Consider the following 16,022-nt stretch of genomic DNA (forward strand, 5'->3'; position numbering starts at 1 on the left):
GCAAAATTTAGAAGCAGCAATCTTAGGTGGGAACAAAGACACCGTTATAAAATTATCAAATTTTAAAGTTATGGGGGGGGGGGGGCTGGCAAAAATCCTAATTATGACCTTGAGTAACCAATGCGATTTTCTTGAGACTTTTATCCAATGGATATGAATTGTTATGATGTTTCTGATGGATAAAATTATTCAAAATGTTTGTCTCAGGGATAAGTTTTTGTGCATATGATACAAATTCAGTTATTTAAAATTTAAATTTTGTTTGTGTGTGACGCAAAATAAAAAGGCAAGGATAGTTTTCTTGTTCTGCTGAAGTCATTATTGTGTCTTATTTTCACAATTCTGAATTCAACAATGATTTCCTTGCTCTCTTTATTACGATAATGTTATCCTATATGAAGCAATGCTGAAATCAACAACTGTTTTATAACAATGCTGAAGTTAACAATGGCTTATAACAATGCTGAAGTTAACAATAGCTTATAACAATGCTGAAGATAACAATGGTTTATAACAATGCTGAAGTTAACAATGGTTTACAACAATGGTGAAGTAAAGAATTGTTTTGTAACAATGCTGAATCAACAATGGCTAATTAGTGATTCTGAAGTCAATAATGACTTTTTAAAATGCTGAAGTTAACAATGTTTTTTTTATCAATGCTAAAGACAGCAATGGTTTATTACTAATGCTGAAGTCAATGGTCTCTTAGCAGTGATCACGTCAACAATGGTTTCTTAGCAGTGCTCACGTCAACAATGGTTTCTTAGCAGTGCTCACGTCAACAATGGTTTCTTAGCAATGCTGAAGTCAATAATTGCTTTATGACAATACGGACGTGAACGATGGTCATAGCACCGCTCAGATTAAAAGTACATATTTAACAATGCTGAAGGACATGAGTAATTTTGGATGATGCCGAAGTTAGTAATTTTCAAATTATGTGGATCGTGTCAACGAGTATGTACGCTTGCGTTTCTAGTTAGAAATATGATTGTGATGGAGTTATTTTCGTTCAACTTTGGCATTCTGCGTTTTTCTTTAAAAAAATGTCTGTATAATATTAAAGTTGTTATATACATTGTAGAACATTGTCATTCAGTTGAAAAATAAAATAAAATTCCGAAGAAAACCCTCAAGTACAATTGACTGGACACCAAGCAACGATGAATCTTAGCTTGGTGTCCAGCCAATCGTAATGAATAGCACTCTAAAATGATCAAGATTGGCTGGGGTTCTTGCTAATTCAGGCCTATAGGTAATAATTCCCTAAAATTTTAAAATTGTAGAATTTTTTCTTTTCTTTTCAATACTTTTAGAAATTTTCCCTGGTACCCACATGCGGCGTAAAAATCACGAAAAACGTTGTTCGCCGGTCAATTCATCAGACGGGACAGTATATCGAAATATTATTCTTTAGAAATTGTAAGCGACTATGTGCGATCTCCCCAACAGCTACCTCCATATATGATGATTTACCACGACGAACCAAACAGTGGCAACAGTCATCGTGGAAGAAGCCAGGAGAAAAAAAAGGGAAGCACCCATGTCTATTGTACACACAATAAGGGCGTGCTGGAAATTGCGTAAGGGCACCCAGTGGGACAAAACCTCTCTCGTCTAGTTATTGTCCGGTGTTGTCACCACCAGCAAACTCCAGGGTGAAAAACGACGGTAATAATAGACGTTCTCCTCCTCTCTCGTCTATCTATCTTATCATATAGGGATGCTAAAAACCTCTGGGGGTGAAGTTGATGGGTACACATACAGAAGTTTAGAGAGGAGAAAAAGAATGAAAAATGTATGTATAGTGTATACAGAAAAGAGATACGATAACAGAAGAGGATCTAAAACACGCGTCCCTTAATACGCGATTACCTACCGCCCAACCTCTGGTTTTTAGGGACCCGGGGAGCCCCAAATGAAATTATAGAGGAAAAATAGAACAGTGTTTTTTTTTCCCATTTTTGTAGCTTCCATAGACTAGATAGACATAGACTTCGCTATCAGACTGATGAGAAACTTGCGACGCAAAACAGGGGATTGGAGTGGAGGCCGTAACTTAAGCGTGTGTTGTGTGTGTGATGGTCGGGAAACATTATATTAGGGATGACTTCACGGCCTTTTACGTCCGTAATTGGATGTGAGGAGTGTCTTCGGAGCTTAGCCAGCGTCAGCCGGGACAGACCCTGGGACGTGATCTGGCGTATGTCACCCATTAAACAGCGCGAAATCAAATATATTTTATCCACTGTATACGAAAGTCGCGAGAAGGACCGCTTATATGATATTCGGTGGAATAGAGAAGCGTGTGTGTGTGTGTATATGCGTGGCCTGTCACGTGGTAACCAGACCGAATTAGGGTTATTTCGTGTCGCGAAGAATTTTGGAAATCTCCGGGGATGTTAAGCCGCACCATAGACACAAGCATGATTTATTGCAGCTGCACGTACGCCTTTCTCATTGCCTTTCTAACCTTATAAAGCTTTGGAATGGAGCCATATTCTCTTTTAGACACCCTACCTACACAACAGCTAAAAGAATATACTTTTGCCTTGAAAAACTCATTTCTCACCCGCCAATTGTCATTTAATATTAATGATGCGTGTTTCCATGAAATATCTTCTTACGAACACGTCGGTCATAGCAAGGATATGTTACTGACAAAGCCCGAAATCGGGCAGTTCGCGAATTGACAAATTTCGTTGCAAATTGGCCCTGTCAATGTCCGAATTTCGGTCTTCAACCTGAGTGGTAGAGATCCCTGGCCAAAGTCCGAAAAGAAAAGGCACGATTCAGGGTAATCACCAAGTTGTATATTTTCGTGATAATTATGGTCACTTTCGCAACCCATATAATATCGCAATCACGATTCTATAATCATTCAAAACTCAACGTACAAACTTTTAGGTGGGGGGGGGGGGGGGTAGAAAACAAGAAAACACAAAACAGAATCACATAGGAAGGTATGACCAGCAACTCCAACCTGATCAGCTGGAGGATAAACGAAGACGCAGAAGTGTCAAGCCAATAATGGGTGGGAAAAAAACTCTTTATTTAGCGATACTTTACACGAGGACAGTACGTGTACACGTTAAGTTTCACAAGTCTCCTTGGTATCCTTACAAAATTTAAGTTATAAATGCAGTAGGCTGTGGTTAATCGGATATCAACAATTTCAGCGTACAATATCCAACTATGCGGTGTTATCCGAAAATATTTTTGAGTGATTTCACTCTTCCCAAAATTTTAAGGGGTAAAATTTTGTATAAAAAAAGAGGTTTTTTTAATACAAACAGAAAAATAACTTTATTAAAAAAAAGTTACCTCAAATTTGAAGGTATATTTTCACTCCTCAACAAAATTTCAAGTAGTGGCACTGAATTTTAATACACGAATTACGCATCTAAATGCGTATTGGCGAACACTGGTGCGAACAATTCAGTTATCATTTTACAACGTTAATATAGTTTGTATATTGGAAACTAATGAAGGATCAATATCAAAAGCGTTTCGAATGTACGTATTGACGTACATTTAATCGTACGACAACTTGAATACGTGGAAGCATGGCCCTCCACATCCTGAAGCAGGGCCCCTAGGCTGGGATCTTTTACGCCCCCCCACCCGACCAGACTTTCACGGGACCCCTTTATGATGAGTTTATAGCGTGAAAAAACAAAAAAAAATTATTAAAATCCCACCGGGTCCCAGGGCTGGAGCCTTATCAGTCCACCCCTTGTAGGGGCCAATGGCCATGAGAGGAAGCCAGCACCTACTTCAAATTTTAAATTTAAATCTTAACCTAGTGCATGGTTTCCCAAACTTTTCATTCCCTCGTCCACTTCTTAAGAAATTTTTTACCCCTCATCACCCCCCAACTCAAGTAAACCCATAGGATCCCATGTTAAGTCAGTAGCTTCTATCGCCCACCAGGGGGCGATATTGTCCACTTTGGGAAACGCTGACCTAGTGTAACATGTTTTCCATCAATTCCAAAAAACATTATGTGTATAGTGGTTGACGTGTATTGGCAGTTGACGTGCGTAATATTCGATTACGGGGATCGAAGCGGGGATAAGTCATCATATTGAGCGGAGAACTGTTTCTACAGTTGAAATTTTGGTGCCGGAGGAACTTTACCCGTTCAAGTCGTGTATCCGTTTACCCGTTATCCGATTAAGCGGGGCCGACTGTATGTAAGAAAACAAAATGTAAAAATTTGTTTTTTCTTCCCCTATCCAGTTCCTGTACAGGAAAGCGAAAAAGGAACTCGTTTGATTGGCTTCATATCTGAATAGGAGGGGAAAAAGTAAGAAATATAGAAAATAATAAGAAAAGAGGAAAGATAACAGCTCAAAAAAAATAGAGAATAAGAGAGATAGAGATACACACAAAAGAGAAAAGTAAATGGTGTCGTGAAGAAAGGAAGAACACGGACGGAGCAGCTTCTTTTTGAGTTTTTTTTTTTGGAGATTCTCATTATTTCCGTGTTTTGTCCGGACATCATACGAGAAAAGTCTTACTTTTCTAGAGATTTCCTCTTACGATGAAATCGGCGGAAATTACGAGTGTGTGTGTGTGTGTGTGTGTGTGGGTCTTTTTCCCTTGTGGGTCTGTGCTTTCTTAAGAACCAGAAAAAGAGGGTTTTTTTTTTTCCTTTCTCTTATTTGAGAAGAGTCTTTCTTGATGTCCTCATCTTGATGGAAAATCTCGTCTTTCCGACAAGGTGTTCGGCAAATTCTCTTCAACGAAGACTCTTCTCATTCCTTACTCCCATCTCTTTTTTATTTCTTACTAGCTATAATACCCGGCGCTGCCCGGGTTTTCTTCAATGAGGCTTTTTTGGATCACGTGATGTCTCCCTCTTTCTTTGACGGACATACAAACCGTGCCTAAGTTAACCAATATGGCGCCTTCCTGCGCGACTGACGAAAGAAACAAATCTAAATTTAAAGAAACGTAGAAATAAATATACAGGGTGTTTCAAAAAATAATCATCCGATTAAAAAAAAATAATAATTATTCGGCTTTTAATCCGTTTCGATCGAATGATGTATAGGTAGAAAGAGGGAGAGATCTCCAGTTTCAAGCAGTTGCCGACAAGTAGCTCTTCCTTCAGCCGCCACTTCAGTGTTTTTCAAGATTAGCTTTTCCCATAATTAGAAACCGATTCGGATGACTTCATTTTCCAGCAGGACGGGGCACCGCCACACTGGAGCTTGGACGTTCGAGAATTTTTTGAACAATCGCATTCCTAAACGATGGATAGGCCGTACGGGACCTGACGATTCAGTTAAACATCCCTGGCCTCCAAGATCGCCGGACCTCACTGTGTGCTATTTCTTCTTGCGAGGGTTTATAAAAGACAACGTCTATGGGCCTCTCCTTCCAGCTACATTAGCCGAACTGGAGATACGCATAACAGCAACAGTGGATGCAAACATGCTGGAAAAAGTTTGGGATGAATTTGACTACCGTACAGGCATATGCCGTGCATCTCAAGGTGGACATATCGAGCACCTTTAATTTGGTTTGTAAAAAACTTTATGATCAGCCATGTAATATAAAATTAATCTTAAGTGTCTACGTTTAATATTTTTCGTAATATACGCAGTTGAAATCGGGTGAATCTTTTGAAACACCCTGTGTTTTTTTCCCCTTTTTTAAGGGAAGGCTAGGTATTTCGATCCCCCCCCCGAACTTCAAGTTATTCATCTGCCTATTGCTGCTTCAAAAAATGCTCAGTTAAAGCTGTGGAATTTCTTCGATGTACTTTACGGGCCCATAATTAATTTTAATATATCCTAAACACTATGAATTTATGCAGTTGAATATTAAAAGACAACACGGAAACATTGATTTTCATGCTTGAGCTTCTCAAGCATGAAAAAGATACAAATAAACGGTTAAAATCAATTTTATTGCATGAATATCCAACTCAAAAGTAAATCCGTCTAATTACTTCATATTTAATTTTCTCTGGGCTTGGCATATCTCTAAGCGAACTCAATATTTGAAAAAAATCGAGAATTCAATTCAATTTTTAAAATTATTGATGTGACAGAAAGCCCCACCAAATTTCCATATTTCTACAGTAAAATCGGCAATTTTAACACTGATTTCTATGGGGCTCATCCTTTGCCTGACTCTCAAAATGATGCTGATGATTATTCTGACGTCTATTCAAAAAGCCTCATTACTAGGAGGATTGAAAATGTGGCAAACCAATAAATATAAAGGCATAAAATATTATAAATATACTGGCAGCATTATAAAGAAGTGACAAGCCATCGTGAAGACATATACACGTCTGAAACGCATTGCTAGGGAACCGCGGTAACCAAAGTAAACGTTCCGAAAGTGATTGCTTATGCCCAAAAGCCACTGTTGCCCATTTCGGGCATTTGCCCTGCTCTGACGAACTTTTGAAGTAGCCTATAGTTCAAGTCGGGTCCCATTTGGTAAATGTGAAAAATTTGGAGACGATCGATCTAAAATTGTAGATTTGTATAGAGAACACAGACATAGAGAAAATCAATTTTATATACATAGATAGATTTGGAAAATATCATTTCATTCGCTATTTTGTTCCGCCTATTTTTATTTCAACTTCAGTTTCCCCTAAGCTCAAGAGTTCTTAAACTATGGGTCGCGACCCAAACGTGGGTCACAGGGTCTATTTCGAGATGGGTTGCACAAATCCACTAACAACCAGAATTCTTCAATCATTTTTTCTCCAAAATTTGGCAAAAAAATCTATATATTACATAATTATTTTTATAGCTTTTTCTCTCAAATTTCACTTTTTTGTCCCCTCTCGTCACATGAAGCTAATAAAATCCAGCTGCTACATAACAGGCACGTTGGGGATTAAAAAAATGGATTTGGCTCTTAACTGGCCGTCTTACACCAGCACATCGAGCTGTGTCCAGGGATCTCCAGCCACTTCGCGAAATGCCCGGCCAAAATCAAAATCATTTATGTAATTCGGACTTTGGTAAAAACATGGAAAATTCGTGAATTGGCCTCACTTCGGGCTTTGGCACTAACATGTATATAAGTATATAAAGTCGGGACAACCCCTGTTATAGAGGGTACCGTTTTGTAGGATTTTCATCGTAATTATAACACTAATATAGTATTTTATAAAAAAAAAATGAAAATTTATCAACAAAAGAAATTTATCAACGATAAATGTTGAAAAATAATTACAACGTACATTTAGGTATGTTGCCATCGGAAAGTAATCAAATGAATGCGTGCTGAAGTCATAGATATAAAGTTGATACGCGGCTAGGCATAAATCAGAAAATGCATGTATGTGTGTGTAGGATATAATGTGATAAAATGAAATTGGGTGTGCGGCCACGGAGAGTTATCGTCACGATATCGAGTGAGTGAGTGAGTGAGTGACCCACGTGGCATTTAATGTGAAACAGATGTTAAGTGGCAAAGGTGTGGCGTTTGTCTCTTCGCACTAATGGTTCGGTAACTACCGAAATGGAAATGGAAACTTATTAAGTCGCGATCCAAGTCTACGATGCGTTGACAAGCGCGTGTTCGCGTCAGATTATGCGCTTGAAACGTTGAATCGCTCGTTAGTCGTCGAACAACAGATGTGTGTGAAAGAGCGTTTCGTGTCTTGTGTGTGCGCGCGCGTTCGCTTTACGTAAGTATGAATAGGAAAAAGGGGGGGGGGGATTCTAAAGCATGTCCTACATGTAAAAAAGAACATTATGTTATTATTATTATTCATTTTCTATTTGGAAATTTCGTGCCTCATATTTTTTACGTGTGTAATTTTCGTTTTCCCCGAATCGAATCTGCATGAAAACGGATAAAACAGCAATTCTTTAGATATTAATTTCTATTTTCATTCATTTAAAAATCATAGGTTCTCAAATAATGCTTCAGATAAAGCTAATTATACATGTTACGTCAATTCCACATGCCCTCCGCCCCCACCCTTCACATACTTCACAAACGATACCATGGGCCCGGGGAAAACTTCATTATTTCCTTATGCACAAAAATGCTAAAAATAAGTTGAAATATCCTGTATTTAGGGCTCAAATTTCCTGTGCTCGTGCGAGTGCCAAGGCGATTCTATCGGTGAAGTGAAGCCATTTATCTGGTGGAATCGAAAAAGTAAATTAAATTGAAATACTGAAAATTCATTCAATAGTATCCAGAGACAACCGATTGCATTGTTGCTTAAAATGACAAATCAATTTCATTGCTGCTCAAAATGACAAATGAATGTCAAAGAGACAACCGACTACATTTTTGCTCAAAGAGACAAGCAATTTCATTATTTTTCAAAGATACAATATGTTTCATTGTTGTTCAAAGAGGCAAGATAATTTCACTGTTGCTCAAAATGAAAAATGAACTATATTGTTGCTCAAAGAGACAACCGATTACATTATTGCTCAAAGACACAATTGATTGCATTGCTGCTACACAAACGACGCAATCTATTTCATTGTTGATCCGTTCTCTCTTGCAATCGATTGTTGAGATTGCTTCTATCTCTATATATATAGTCATTGTTGCATAGTTCTCTATCTTGAAAATCATCGTTGCTTAGCCTTAGCTTATCTCTTGTAGTCACCGTTGCAATAAATACAAACATATGTATTTATTGTTGTTCTGGCAGAAATCAATAAGTTTAGAACAATTCAATGAATCTTTTTCTTTCAAGTTTCAGAAAAATATTATTTTATAAATATTGTAAAAACTATTATAAAAATATTATTTTTTTTTAGTTTAGTTTTTGAATTAATTAATTTATTTAAAAAAAACCAAAAAGAGAAGAGAACTGAAATTAACTATCTGAAAAAAGGAAATTAACTAATATGTAAAATAATTTATAAAAATTAATTAATTGTTGATTAATGTAATCAATATTATTACATTGAGAACGCATTATCGAAGGAGAGTGCGGAAAGGTAAATCATATTGGACTGGGGTCGCGGGACGGAAAAAAGATGTTGCTTTCTAGCATGAGTTCTCTTTCTTGTTACAAAAATTAGTAATAAATGTTTAAAAAATAAATGACAATTGTTGCTTAGAAAGGCAATGAATTTTATTGTTCCTCAGATAAGGCATGACCAATTTTATTGTAGCTTGGAAGAACGCATACGATTTCTCACCATCGCGATTGTGAGATTTTGTTTGTTCAAGCGATGCATAGCTTGGACAAACGTAATCAGTTTTTATACTGCAATTAAAAACAATTATTTTTCTGACTAAAAATATTCTACGATGTGTAGAATATAAAAAATAAAAATCTACATTAAAATTTAATGAATTACATAGAAAGGAAACATCTATCTCTCTCTATAGTAGGGGTGCACAAACTTCTCAGTCCGTTCGCCAAATATGCGGTATTACTGCCACTCGAAGGCCAGAAATTTGAGTGAGCATCGGATTAAGACCGGGATATGACCTGTATTTTAAGGGAAATTTTTATAATTTTGGCCTTCTTGGTTTTTTTTTTAAATGTCCCGTCGTTTTTTCCCCTTTAGTTTCAATGAGGCTTGCTTTAATTTTTATTCTTCACTGACATTATTATTTTCATGACTCATAATTATGTGACTGTCATAATTAATTATTGCCATAAATATAATCATCTCGCATAGCTTTGTTTCCCCACCATTGGCAATTTTTCAGCATTTTTTGCGATAGTTAGCTATTTCACTTGCCTCTGACAAAATTTCGGCTATAATTGGCAACTTTACTTGCATTTGATAACGTTTTGGCTGTAATTAGCATAGATATGTTTTCATTTGATACATTTTTAGCGACAAATGGTGATATCCCGTATGGATCCCGATATCCCGTTCCCCTATTATTAGGGAAATATGGTCAGTGAAAGTATTTATTGTGTTGTGTGTATTATTACCCATTTCACCGGAACATCTTTCGCGGGCGGGATGAAACTTTTTGGCGTGCCCATTTGCCTCGCGGCCGGAGGTTGTACACCTCTGATCTGTTGTATAAAATGTTGCACTAAACGTGTTATGGTTGTGCTTCCTATTGTTTTTGATGGAGTAAAAAAACGCTGACTAATCAAATTCCATTGAGCCAGCTGAGCCGTTGTTCCCATCAATTTAGAGAATAATTTGAATCAAATTTTTCGGAAAATAATCTCGTGATCACCGTCACCAACACCTAAGAATACAAAAAACAACGAAGAAAAGCTATCTGTAGTCGTATTTTTTGTTATTTTTCCTCTCTTTATGGCGATGATGATGACCTGTTCCGGTGCAATTTTCTCCAGCAACTGCGACGACACGCTCGGACATTTGTAATGGTTTTTTTTTTCTTATTCTAAATATTCAAATGAAGGTGCGTTTATTCTACGCACTCTCGCGTGGAAATGGGAGAAAAAGCAAGTGTAATTACATTTGCATGCCATGTTGGTGTTCTTCGCTGCGCATGAAGAAATGGCAGACGGACATCGTACCGTGTCAGTGAGAGAGAGAGAGAACACTATTATCCATGCTCGATGATTTGAGTTGATTTTTGTACTAAAAGTCCCTTTATACGTACATACAACGATTACGGGGGGCTCTTTACAGTCGTTGCGGCGATGATCGTGGGTTTTGCTGCATCTAATTTGCGGGTTAACGTTCACGACAACTTGTACTACAGTGAAAGAAAACCATGTCTGGGGGGTTTCGAGGAATTAGATGTAATCTGCAGATGCTGTTTCATGCTGAGATATGATCTCATTCTTTACTGAAAAGAAAGTCTAAAAGGTATATGTTCAATATTAAGAATATTATGTACATCCTCAACTCTAGATAAAATACTTAAATATTAATTTGAGTCAGTTCTTTGTTCAGTAAATTGACGAATACATTCTTAAAAGGGTCATTTGTCATCGGTTTGAAGTTAATCAAGGTTTACTCTCTATTAGGCACAGTTTTAGGGCGCGTCATGCGTCAGAAGAATTTCAACAGAATTTCACCTTTTTCTTCAATTTATCTTTTATTCAGCCTGGTTTTATTCAATTATCATCTACTATAGCAAATGTCTTCAACCTTTAAGACACCACGGGCCGGATTGAAATTGTCCAAGAAGCCCGTGGACCACCAACTCATACTAAGGTATTCATAACTTTAAGAAGATCACATACACACACAAATTTTTACAAGAGCTAACTCATGTAATTTGCAATGACATCATAATATAGAGGTCAATAGGACCCCCGAGTTGGGATGCGGCAAAAATAATTGAAGACTTTTATTTATTCTGAATTATATTTAATTATCAGTTTCGATTGGCTCCGAAATTACTTTTTTTTAGCAATTCTGGAAAAGTCCGTGAAATCACTTCAAGTGATTCCTTAATTCAATTCAATTCGATGCTCCTGAAATTATTATTTATCTTGAAATCATTCCTTTTTTTCAATAATTATGCAATTATAAATTTATTAATTGTGAAGTAATTTCTATCACATATTATATGAAATCATTTCTCCTTATTGATTTATACGTTTTTTTCACTAATTCTAGAATTACAGTATTTGTTTCATTAATTCTACAATTAATCGTCTTTCAATGTTTCAACCATCTCTTAAAAATGATTGACGGGCCACGACATATTTTTTTCCTCGTGCCACCGTCCCCCTAGTGGAGCAGTGGTAAGATGCTCGCCTTTCACCGTGAACGTTACATTCAAGGTCCGCGGGTTCAAATCCGGGGAAGAACATACGAACAAGTTCTTCACCTACCGAGTCCGGAGCGACCACCGAGATAGATGGTGTCTTCATTTTTCCCCAACTCCACTGGTTTGAAATTGCCGTATGGCGATATATGACCGAACCTGGTAAGCGGTAAAGTAGTAGCTAGTAGCCACATATTCCGTCTTCACCAGACTCCACCCCCCCCCACCCTCACCCCAGATCGAGACCCTTTCTTGTTATCGAATTGAATTTAATCAAAAAATAAATTTATAGTAAACAATAATTGATCTTGGAAGCCCTTGCGAGTTAAGTTTGCTAGTTTGGGTAGCGACCCGTAGGTAAAGATTTTCCTTATTGTTAGTGTATTTGAACGACCCATGTTGGAAGCTCCTGCGAATCAAGTTTAGGTCGTGACCACATAGCTCAAGAATCCCTAGCTGTAAGTGGATTCGAACGACCGATCTAGAAGCCCCTGGGACCCAAGTTTGTGTCGTGACCCACATGTTAAGAAACCCCTGATCTACGGGATATAAACCCCAATGACAGCGTTAGAAATTTCCCAATGACGTGATCCCGTATCGCAAATTTCCAGGGTCATCCACGTGATGCTCAAAAGTTTGATCTCGTCTTTAGTTCAGAGGTTTTAGATTACACCAGGGATAACACACGTGATAATTGGTCACAGTGACTGGCCACGGTATAATTTTTCCGTAAGTCCAACAATCGATGATTATTTCATTACATCGAAAAATAAAAGAACCTCTAGGAACAAATCGTAATTTACCTGCTCACATCAATAGCTGGGCTTAACGAGCTGTGTTTCGAAAACAAAGTTCGACTTGGTTCTTCCAATTAATTAGTCAGCACGTCATTAAACATACGATTTTTTTTTCCTTAGTCTCTCATCCGGTTAAAGATGGTCTCGGTATTAATTCGAGAAATCAATTACCAGATATACCGTCCAAAAAATAAAAAATAAAGGTTAAAGAGACATCTACGTGCAGGTCACGTATAATTCGCGAAACAGCGACAAAAAAAAAACAAACCGTGATCGTATCACGGAGCATCTTTGATGAAAACACCCGCAATGCAATTGAAAAAGTCACTCTTCTATTTTATTTTTTAAAAGAACAAGGAATAAATTATTGCCACCGCAATAGTCCTTTGGCGAAACATCAGTCCTAATTATGTGTATTGAGTTCCTTGACCGGGGTCCGTTCACGGTCTGGTGATGGGCTTTCTTTACTCCAGCCGAAAGAAATCCAGAGGAAAGAAATATGTCAAAAAACCCTAAAAGGTTGCGATTACTTGAGGAATCACGGCACGTCACTGGGGGAGTGACTGAGTACATGATTTAATAAGAAGAGTGATTCATAGCGACCCATATCGTATCTATCTATCTATCTCTCTAAAAACACATTTTCGCTGGAATCCTCTTTTGTTCCTTTCAACTAAATTTCTCTTCGGATGATAAAAAGTAATTTCCTGTTGTGTGTGCTTCGTTATTGTATATACGTGGCCGTTTTTTATTTTCAAGGTAGACAAGGGTTATGTATGGTCGTATTACATACAATGGATCCCATTTTCTTTTCTGTTTTTATGGTCGTACTAAGCTTTCATTATTAGTTATAAAGTTGAGCGTAACAAACTGGTGCTGTTCAGTGACTGTGATGGTGTTCGGAAATGTGTATATCGTTGTAAGTGCACGATCAAATCATGTTGTTATGTTTATAATCCTACATTTCATAGACCATTTGATCATGAGATGGCGTTTCCTTTTGCAGGATCTGTTGCTTAATCTCGGAACAGAGTTTGAAACCTTGAAAAATTTACATGTTTAATATTCGTCGCAAATGCATGACACTTACTTACTAAGTTGCCCAACACGGCCAGGTTCTGTCGCTTGCGCGGTTTAAGCACATTGCCCCGGAGGGTGTGGCCGTGTCGGGAAAATTTTATTCTTTCTCACAATTTACAAATAGCATTTATATGCACAGTTAAGATTTACAGTGGAACCTCCATTAACGGATACTCCCCGTTAGTTGATACCTCCCGTAAACGGACACTTTTCTGATCCCCGGTCCCATGGAATAGAGCATAGTTTTCCAAACTTTTTATTCCATCGTCCCCTTCTTCAGAATTTTTTTTTCTCATCGCTCCCAACTCAAGTGGATCCATAGGATCCTATGTTAAATCCGAAGCTTCTATCACCCACCTTGGGAAACACTGGAATAGAGCTTTAATATATTTCACTCCCCGTTAGCGAACACTTTCGATAGCGGACAGTAAGATCAGGCAAACTGTAATTTTTATTCCAAATTTGTAAATTTTTGTTCATAATCCGAGAATTGATCATATTCAAAAGTGATTATATGAGTTACTTAACTATATGTATAATCACAAGCTCGTATTGGGATTTAACTGAGCATAATTATGGTCCAGGATGCTGATTCCGAATGGTAATGTTGGTTTTGTTTGCACATGTTGATACGTGTGAAGAAAGCCAACAAAACTGATAATGCTGTTTTGAACGTTTATTTCTTCTTCACACTTAAATATTATAATTTAATTCAATTTTTATCGGGAAACATGTGTAGTGCAAGTATCATGTACGGGGGGCAAGTATCATGTATCAGAGACCGGGGTTCGAGTCCCCGTGGGGGCAGTGATGAATTTTAATTGAATTTTTAATTGGGTTGCTGTATTTTTGAAATATATGACATCCATATTTTTATGGGCATCTTTTTATCAGCCACCTCGTTGGACATTTTGCCTGTTGTAGCGTTGTATTTGTATTTGTATTTGTAAAGGGTAAAAGTAATTAATTGGTTTAATGAAGAGAAGAAAGGTTATAGATTTTTCTATATTTATGAGACTTTCCAATATTATTTGGGACTTATGCATAATAGCCGGTAAAAGTGATAAATGTAATGGAAGTTAATGAAACTTTCTTTTTATCGAGACGATTGATGATTATGCATATAAAGTGTAACCACTGGTGTATCATTTTTACACACACAATAGTGGGCACTCCCCGTTAGCGGGCAAGTTTTGGTCTCCATGGGTGTCGTTATCAAGAGGTCCTACTGTATTAATAATGATGCATAAAATGAAGAGACATGAATGACATGAATCATCGTGACATGTACAGATGAATCGACTAAAAATAAGTAAAATACTGTATTGTACAAAATATTTATGGGGAGGGGGCCTTGGGAGGGGTACATTCAAGGGGACCCTCTCTAAAGTGTACAAAGTATGCCACTGTATACATTGACCAATAGCATAATACTTTTAGTACTATTTACGGGAAATTCACCCCACCAATTAGCCCCCCAGAAAACTCACCGCCACATCACAGAAAAAATCACCGTTAGAAAAAGTAGGTATCCGAGACCTGCCTATTCTTTTGGCCCTATAGACTGACTGCGACGCGCTACCACTTGCACTGCACCAATTACTTTTATTATCTTGATAAAATTATTTCAGAAATTGATAATTATTATGACACAGATGGAGATTAACTTCCTTGAAAATATTCTCACAATTATTCTTTCCCTTCACGTGTATACATTCTCCCGTAATGCTAGTCACGATTCATACTACTTCATTCTTTATTTAAAAATATATAAATAACGTAACTCTTCATTTAAACATCAATTCATCGAGTGTTACACCCGTTGTTTACTAATTATAACATCGATTAAATTACAGAAAAAGAATCTCTTTCAAAATTACTTCCAACCAATTAAAACTTCCAAGTCGATAGGAAAGTTTTACGCCATTCCTAATTAATTTCCTGTTTATGTAAAAATAATTATAAATATCTTTTTAAAATAAATCACTATTAATAAATATATTTTTTTAATTATTATTAAATTTAATTTTCCCGCGTCACATCGGATTTCTTCGGTTAATTTTTCATACCTGTGTTATCAAGTTGTGAAATTTAATAACTTCATACGTTCCAGAGTTACGCCGTTACTAATCAAAAACTGCACTTTATTTTAATTGAATTTTAATTATGAACTTTGGGAGGAAAACTCGAAACAAAAGTGTCACGACAAATAAAATAACGAGTCAGTTTGGAAAAATTAATCAAATTAATTTCACGGAGGAGAGAGAGAGATAGTGTAGAGATAAAAAAGAAATACATTTAAGATATGCTTTCGGGTTTTGGAGTTCTCTTGGAGATGCGACTCATTAGTCATAATTGAAAGAATCGAGAGAGGAAAAAAATAAGAAGAAACCGCCACAAGAAATGGTGTTTACGCAATTTTTGAAGAAAGTAAAGAATTGTTATTATTTAATGTTCGAGATATAA

This window comes from Pholcus phalangioides, unplaced genomic scaffold (genome assembly GCF_987345545.1).
Source record: "Pholcus phalangioides strain wild (caught in Gottingen) unplaced genomic scaffold, Ppha-v1.0 ptg000019l_1, whole genome shotgun sequence".
Taxonomy (NCBI): domain Eukaryota; kingdom Metazoa; phylum Arthropoda; class Arachnida; order Araneae; family Pholcidae; genus Pholcus; species Pholcus phalangioides.